The sequence below is a fragment of the Lissotriton vulgaris genome, chromosome 12, assembly GCF_964263255.1.
Source record: "Lissotriton vulgaris chromosome 12, aLisVul1.2, whole genome shotgun sequence".
Classification (NCBI taxonomy): Eukaryota; Metazoa; Chordata; class Amphibia; order Caudata; family Salamandridae; genus Lissotriton; species Lissotriton vulgaris.
Genome location: NC_141700.1, coordinates 697,160,612 through 697,169,929, shown reverse-complemented (window position 1 = coordinate 697,169,929; position 9,318 = coordinate 697,160,612).

Below are 9,318 nucleotides of genomic sequence, written 5' to 3'. Positions count from 1 at the left end.
TTATATTTGCTAGCATTTCCATTCACCATCCACTAGAGAATGTCAAATTTAACACTGCCTCTTTTTTTTCGTTTAAATCTGTTTATTGCATTTTGATTAATTTTCTTTCGCACACAAGTATAAACAATGTCAACGAAAGTTTACATCGTACAATGTCAACTTACAGCAAGAATAAATGTTATGGCAAGGTCATCCGATCGGACTCTGGCAGCATTGTGCGAGTACAAGGCTTCTCCCATGGTGCCTGTCAACATAAATTGATGAGAAACAAGTGTAGGTCATACATTCAGTTAAGCAAAGGTGGGTCCATCAGCATAAATGAGTGTTCAACAATTGAGGATGTGGTTCGGTCACAGTAATTGACATTTTGCAATACCAGAGGCAAACTGTTCCTAACTCAATTAGATGCAATTTAGTCAAGAGAAGAGGAATTAGTAACATTGACTAATGCATTATCCCTTACCGCCCACTCCAACCCTCCGATGAGCAACACCAGTCAGCTAGCTATTAGGGTAAGTGTATTATGTCTGTCTCTTCCGGTCTCAACACTGAGACGGGGCTGTTCATGGGGTTGTATCGCTCCTGGAACGGACATGCCAGGGGAGGCCACGGGGACGTTTCACACAATTCAACCCTTACCTCTGCATCACAGATCAACTGGCTGTCCGGCAATGGGAAGGCTTCATGTATGGCGATGTGTAAGTCAGCCATAATGGCGTCTCAGCTACTAGCTATAGGGTGCTTACGAAGTCCCAAAGCATCCTTCCCGAGCAGGGCAACGCTTTCTGCCTGCGCACAGGTAGTGAGCAGTTGTGTCAAGGACTTGAGGGACGGGGGATCAGGAGATTTCCAACGACGGGTAACCCACCTTTGGCCATTAGTAGAACCAAATCAATAAACCGGCATGTGACCTTGTTCTGCTTTCTCCTTTGGTATAGGCCTAGCACACATACCTCCCTTGTAAGGTAGAGGCGGTGTCTAAAACAGTGGTGTGCAACCAGCAGAAGCGTGGGTTTGGGCGGCAATGGTCTGGCACGGGTGAAATAGTTGGCAGATATCATATAGGCTCCAGGCTGGATGTAGTGTGACGGTGTCAGTTAAATGTGAATTGGCAAGCCATTGTGACACCCATTGGAGCTGGGACGCCAAATAGCATTGCTCAAAGTTAGGCACTGCTAAACCCCCGCGGTCTATTGGCTGATAAAGCTTGATGAGCGCCACCTGGTTTCCGGAGGTGTTCCATATGAAATTCCGGATCACACCTTCATAGGTTAGCGAAATAGTACAGGAGACAAAGGCGCATCACCATCTTTATTAGAGCTACTCTGCCTGCCACTGACCAAGGTAATCTCTTCCAGAAGGTCATCTGAGTGCACATCCAAGTGACAGCACCTGTCTGGTCAAACAAATCTGTAAGTGAATGATAGACTTGGATTCCCAAGTATCTGAATGTGTGCTCTGCCATGTAAGGGGGATTGCAAACAAGTGCATGTCTGGGTTAGGTGTGGTTGGGGATAATGGGAAGAGCCAGGATTTAGCCCAATTGACTGTCAGGCCAGAGAGCTCTGCAGATTGAGATTAGGGAGCCTTTCTTGACTCTGGTCGATGGCTGCATATTCAGTAAGCAGACTAACCTCCGGAATCTGTCTCCAAAGCCATTCTGGGGTAGTACTGCAACGACGAAGAGCCATTGCAAAGAGTTAAAGGCCCTTTCCAAATCGAGAACCAAGCAGCCTGCTGAAGGGCATGTAAGTGGGACATAGTGCATAATACGGAAAAACCACCACCAGTTAAGCGACGGTGCGTGGACCAGAACAATCCCATTCTAGTCTGTGTGTACCAACCTCTGAACCAGCAGCCGTAGATGGTCTGCCAGGATTTTTGTCAATATTTATAGTCTGTGTTCAGGAATGCTAAAGACCTGTACGAGCCCAGGGCCTCAGGGTCTTTACCTAGCTTTGGCAAGGAAATGAGGAATGCTTTCCGAAGAGAGTCTGGTAGGCAGGAGGTTTCTAGAGCCTCCTCATATAGTGATTGCAATCGGGGCACCAGCTGCGTGGTATTTGGCTTTGTAAATTTCAGCAGGCAATTTGTCAGGACCTGGGGTCATGCCTTTCTCCAACGCTCGTATCTCCTCTTGAATTTCAAAGGGCGCTATGGGGTCCTCTAATTCTGCCATCTGTTCTTGGGTGATCCTGGGGAGGGGCACAGCAGTCAGAAATGAGAGAATGTCTTTCGAGGCAGCCGCGATCATTGACTGATAAAGGGAGGTGTATAATGGCATGTCACTTCTGCATGGATTTCCTGCTGGGTGTATAACCGTGCACCAATAGTGGAGTGCAATGCCACAACTGGGCCAGACTTGTCATATCAGCCATGTTTGGAGTGATCCAGCTCATTCAGCTGTAGCATGCGTTTAGGCTGAGTGGACGACTTAGTTGTGACCTCTTTAGCATTCCAAGAGCGCTGCACACTTGTGCTGCGCCTCCGCCACCTGGGAATTTTCGGTCGGGTCAATAACAGCAGCAACCTCCAGGCGGAAGAGATTGCGCGATACGTCAGTGTCTATGTGTCTGCGTATATTCCAGTGCAGTCCCATACAGTATCCATGCAGTGTCATCTTAAACACATCCCACTCCGTGAACTGCGCAGCTGTAGAATGGTTGTTGAGTTCTGAGTGTGGCCCAGATAATCAATGGAAGTAACGCATGGGCGGAGTCCTAGTGTGCCCAGTAGGCTATCTATCTTACATGCAAGGAATGAGGAGCAGAATAGAAGGCGTATACTCAGACAGTCATATTTAGCTCCTGCCAAATGTCCGTGAGGCCCCAGTTTTGCATCCAGTTCTATAGGGCTTAAGGGGCATTTGAGGTGGCAGCTGTAGTGGGCATTGGGAGGCGGGGCGGAATGATGAGTCTAAGTTAGTTTCAAGTACGCTTTTGAAGTCACCCTCAAGAAGCCACGGGACTCCATTCCAGTGTGATATAGCCCCTGAGAGTGAATGTATGAATGCTACCTGATCGGTGTTGGGTGCATATATGCTACCCAGTAAGATATATCGGCCACCCAGTTTACCCTTTACAAGGACATATCTGCTCTCCTGGTCTGTGACCACCCCATCTGAAACAAATGGAACACCCGGCTTGACCCATAGTAGTGTGCCACGAGCATAGGAGAAGCCAGTGGTGTAAAATTTCCCACGCCTGCACCACTGTCATTTGACTGCTTCTATGTCAGTTAGATGGGACTTTTGGAGCAGCGTGATTTGAACAGAATGGCGTCTAAGGTAAGAGTAGATGGCATAGCAGCAGGCAGCGTTGTGAATACAGGTGAACATTCCACATAAGTATTTTAATGGGCGTCATGTGGATGGTCAAGGTAGTGACGGGACAACAATGATATCAGTACTGATGTATGCCAGGGCATCGTTTCATTAGTAGCGGAAGCGGATAAGCCACGCATCTCATTGCAACCAAAACGAGAGATCATAATAAGAACATGGAGAACAATGGATACCATAGGAGCAGTACACCAACCGAGTGCCCACCAAACCAGTCAGTGTGCAACATTTAGGGAACAAACAATATCCCTGTATGGGGGGAGCAAAGAGAACCCTTAAGAGGCTGTCAAACCCCAGATTATAAAGTGAGTGCCAATAAAGTAGTTTAAGCGGTAATATTAAAAGTCATCAGAACCAAACCCAGCCGTAGATGTTATGTTATTTTTTTATGTTATTTATTTGTTAAAGCGCAAACAGCTGCCCCAGCAACGGAGCGTCCCGGCGCAGGCATGGCATAGGCCGATGATGGTCTCCTGCAGTTAGTCGCCTCAGAAGCATGGTGCAGCCATGCCTTGGCCAGTAGATTTAAGGGGGTGTAAAGGCAGATTAGAGATGTGATGCAGCAGAGCAAGTCACTTCAAAGAGACAGAGCGATCCAGCCCGAAAAAGCAAGGGTGAAAAAGCAAGGTTAGGCTTGTACAATCTGATCATTACAACATTTAAAATGTGGTGAGATTAAGTGGGTAGCGAGTGGATCAAATATTGTCAGCAGATGTCTGTGGAGTAACGTCTGGGGGACCCCCGAGGTCCACAGGGAAGGGCCAAGTGGCAACAGAACTTTCATCGCTTGAACAGTGGTGCGAGTCCTCACCAAGGCATGAATTTTGAGTTGCCTCAGTAAGAGCCGCAGTATGCTGAAATGCCCAGCGGCGTTCCGTGATTTTCTGCTCCAGTACAGGGGTGGCCCAGAAGTCTGGGACTGCCACGACCCAGAGCGGCGACGCCGGTCCCCACCCTGCTCACCAGGACCCCTGTGGCGCACGTGGGGCATGGGTCTCCAACCAGCACCAAGCATTGTCTTGAAGTGTGTAGATCCATCTGCAACCACACGAAGGTGCCCCGGGCAGAGGAGCGCATACTCAAGTTCAATTCGCGGATATGCCGCTTCATAGCCAGGAAGAAGCTGTGCTACCGTTGTATTGTATAGTTTTGGAAAAACATGACCGGTGCATTGACCACTTGGATCTCGGCCAGATTTCTGGTTTCACGTAGTATGGATTCTGTCACTAAAGTGCAAAGTCTTAAGTCCCATTGGATGGAGACCCAAACCAGGAGGAGGTCTCCGTGTGGGAAGGCGGTGCGCGCTTTCGATAGAGAAATACTGCAAGAGCTTGTTTGGGGGGTGTAGGTCCTGTAACCACTGTTCCATATATCGCACTGCATCCTGTGCCTCGGCCTCCTCCGGGAGGCGAACAATACAGATATTGTTCCATCTGGATCTCCCCTCTGCATCCTCGCTCCAGTATTGTCTGCAATGAGGAGTCCAAATGCCTATATTTCGGCTGCAGATCAGTGAGCGTCTGTTCCACTGAGGTGACCCTGTCAGTGAGGTTTCGAAGGTCTGCATGCAACCGCATGAGATCTGTAGCTGCATTGTCAGTTTTAGCCTCCTAAGATGTCCCAGAGTGTTCTATTGCCATCAGGACACTGTAGAGCTTGTCCCCCAAAGATGCAGAGTGGTCCTTGGGCTCCAGGAGGGGGGTACTTTTGGCAGGCATGGCATAGGCCGATGATGGTCTCCTGCAGTTAGTCGCCTCAGAAGCATGGTGCAGCCATGCCTTGGCCAGTAGATTTAAGGGGGTGTAAAGGCAGATTAGAGTAGCAGAATGCTATTCAGCAGATACACGGACAGTGGTTGTGGGGCGGTAACAAGTACAGGAGCAGAGAAGGGTAGGAAGTCCGGTCCACAGAGGTCGATAGTCAATTGTTCTCAATTCAGGGGGTTGTATAGTGCAAAACCAATGGGGATGATGGACGGAGTGTTGAACATTGCTAGCACTCACCCCCAGTCAACTGGGTTTAATCCATCATCTTTCTTTAGCTCACTCCGCCAACCCAGTTCAGACATGGCCATATGCAATCAGTCTGACCCTGTGCCTCATGGGAACAGTCCAGCCCGAACTGCCAAGCCACGTCTTCCCTGGACTGGAAACAAGCATCCTGGGACCGGTTTCTGGCTAATCAGCCGTCATCTGCCAGGTTAGCTTGAACCCAGTGGCAAAGTGAGCAAGGGACCCACGTCTGGGCATAACCGCCCAACTTAGGGCGAACAAAGCAAAACCAAAGGGGATGATGGACGCAGTGTTGAACATTGCAAGCACTCACCCCCAGTCAACTGATCTGGGTTTAATCCATCATCATTTTTTTTAGCTCACTCCGCCACCACAGTTCAGACATGCCCATATGCAAATCAGTCTGACCCTGTGCCGCATTGGGAACAGTCCAGCCCGAACTGCCGAGCCATGTCTTCCCTGGACTGAAACAATCATCTTAGGACCGGTTTCTGGCTAATCAGCCGTCATCAGCCAGGCTAGCTTGAATCCAGTTGCAAAGTGAGCAAGGGACCCACGTCTGGGCACACCCTTTGGTTTTGCTTTGTTTGCCCTTAGTTGGCAGGGTATGCCCAGACGTGGGTCCCTTGCTCACTTTGCCTCTGGATTCAAGCTAGCCTGGCTCCAGGATGCTTGTTTCCGGTCCAGGGAAGACATGGCCTGGCAGTTCGGACTGGACTGTTCCCATGAGGCACAGGGTCAGACTAATTTGCATATGACCATGTCTGAACTGGGGTGGCGGAGTGAGCTAAAGAATGATGAGGAATTAAACCCAGATCAGTTGACTGGGGGTGAGTGCTTGCAATGTTCAACACCCGGTCCATCATTCCCTTTGGTTTTGCTTTGTTCGCCCTTAGTTGGCAGGGTATGCCCAGACGTGGGTCCCTTGCTCACTTTGCCACTGGATTCAAGCCAGTCTGGCTCCAGGGAAGACCTGGCTTAGCAGCTCGGGCTGGACTGTTTCCACGATGCACAGGGTCAGACTGATTTGCGAATGGCCATGTCTGAACTGGGTTGGCGGAGTGAGCTAAAGAATGATGAGCGATTAAACCCAGATCAGTTGACTGGGGGTGAGTGCTTGCAATGTTCAACACGCCGTCCATCATTCCCTTTGGTTCTGGGTTGTATAGTGCGCCACCAGGCCAGCACTATCACAGACCCAGGAGCCAGATTTAACGCTTCATGAGGTTCAAAAGGATCGCCTTGTAGACCTCCACTATTCAGAGGCGACCTGACCGACACTAAACAGTGTGATTAGGTAGTAGTGGTCAGGGGACGCTGCTCACAATGGTAGTACAGGCAGAGAAAAGAGTGTGAGCGAGCCTGGTATTCCAGGAAATTGCATAAGTGTATACCAAGGGAAGATAATGTTGCAACATGATGAGGCAGTGGAGAAAGACAAGGCCCACTGATTCCCCTCTTCTCCTCTCCAGGAGACAGTTCAGGGCAGAACAGGTCTCCGACCAGCCGCCAAACCCAGATTGGAGCTCAGATGATTTCTGGCTTAGTGTAGCCAAATCTACTGTATATCAGCGTGGGCCTGCAACGGGGCATCTACGCAAGACCCAGTTAGCAGGTGTGGACTTGAGGTGCAGCAGGGCTGCGCAAGGCCCTATTTGCAGTGTGGGCGGCAGTGGATATCGGGCACGATCTGGCCCACAATAACTCATGAGCCCAGGTGCAGTGTGGGTCCGATCCGAACTTCGTGCCCCCTCCTAGTCACCGCCCCATCAACAAGGCCGCACAGGAACCAGAGGGGGGAGCCTATAGGTCTGACCCGACCCCCGAGCCCTAACCTGCTGTCACAGCACCTGCCGATCGTGTACTGCAGAGGACCACAGATATGCTGGATGCTAGCCAGGAGCAGAGACAAGGCAACCGACACAACGCCGGGAGCAGGTACCCCAACCTACTGCAGCTGTCTGCCCAACGCCCTGCAGATGGGCTTAGGCCAGAAATGACCTCTAAGCTCACTACAGTTCACACAGTCAGGAAGGGGGCGGGCGGAAAAGAGGCAGCCCCCCAGAGCTGTGGTTCATCCGTGTGGGCCAATCGCTGCGATCCAAGGCAGGTCCACCAGCGGCGACCTCCGGAGCAGGCAGCAGTCCTGCTAGAGGGGGCAGCCTAAGCCCCACCGCGCAGCCCAATGCGCCCAAGTGGTTCTCACTGTTGACAGCACCAGGCCTCTGCAGCCGCCAAAGTAAAGGCCCCCGTGGCCCAGTCACACCGAGAGGGAGCGGCCAATTGTGTCTGACAGCATGCCACCGTATTAGTGATGAAGGTAATAGCTGCTGCCCCCTCCGTCAGCCTCCATGCGGGCATCGACCTCGACGCGTCCTCTGCCGTGGCCCGGACCACAGGAGGACAATCTGCTTGAGAGAGGGAGCCGACAGCAGGGGACCACTTCAGGAGGGAGATGGGATGCATCTGAGGAAGCAGATGGTGAAATTTGGCTAGGATTGTTGCTGGATAATGGGGAAGGTGAGCTGAACCTATCTAGAGTGCGCCCGCCATCTTGGTCTCGCTAGCCGCGCCTCCAATACTACCTCCTAAAGTTCATAAAGCACTAAGGCCAGGTGTTTCCATAAGCATTAAAAAACTGAAAAAGACTAGTTGTGAAAACCTTGACTTTGCCGGATTCAGTTGCCCTACATTGTGATCAATCAATCAGTATTTGTTAAGCGCAACTAATCACCCGCTAGGATCTAAAGGCAATGGTAAAACTGCAAAATGTAGTTTTGTAGATATTGCAGATTTATCAAGTAGCTAGAAAACTATTTGTTCCTTTGGCACTCTGCTTTGAATGGTGCATATTCTTCCAGGCGCCCTTACTCCATTTTCCTTTGTGTACATAAGCCCCCCAAAAGCTCTATTTCAAGATTTTTCCCAGTAGCTTGTGAGCTACTGGTCTCCAGCTACTTGTAATTAGCTGCCCTGTGTCCAGGCTGGTGTACTAAATTAGACTCTGCTGCTTTGTTGAATTAATATGTTTACACCAAAAATGAAAAGCGTGGATTGAAGATATGAATGTGAGTTTTTTCAGAACATCTCTTTTGTTGGGAGAAAAATTTTAGAATTTCCAAGTCAACCATTCCAACAATCAAGTTGGGTAAAAATAAACATATGTTATGTCAACGCTAATATACTCTTCACAGTGAACTTGCAATTTACCAATACACATGTCGTGTTATATTTAAAGCTGATATGCAAGTGATAAATTATGCGCCACTGGGGACAATTACATGGTCTTGGCTCTTGGGACATTGCAGCTATGTCTTATATATTACTTCTATAAAGTAATTCCAAATTGATGGCTTTTTTGTCAGTCAGTGCTGGTGACCCTGCCTGTTGCACTACAGTGATCAATACTGATACTTTTGCATAGGATGACCGCAACAATGTCAATATTAGCTCGGGAAGATTTCCATTGAACAAAAGTAGCTTTTGTTACAGAAAAGGTTGGTTGGAGACCCTTGCTTTAGATCAGCAATGTTCAACTGCTGTTTCATATTTTTTTTCTCAGTTTCTGTAAATTGTTCTGCAGTGATATTGTTTTTCTTACCTTTGTTGCACTATTATTGCCATTTTTTATTTAAAGGCAAAAAATGAAGCCTTTTCCTTTTTTGCTCACTGTTTCCCCCACTGGTTGGGAATTGTCAGTGAGACTGGAGAGCTTTCCAAAAAAAAGTACCTCTACTTTTAAACCTGTGTCACGAACGTTTCCCACTCAGTTCCTGTTTCCCCAGCTGATCAGACAGTACATGGTGCTTTACTTCTCCAGCAATTCTTGGATGGGTCTTTTCGTTCTAACCGTGGCAGATTGGGCGTGTTTTTTTCCAGTTGGTTAAAAACAAATCTCCCTCTGTCCTTTATGTCGGCTTTAAATAGGATGCAAAAAGCAGCTTTTATCTGCTAAAGTATTCAAAG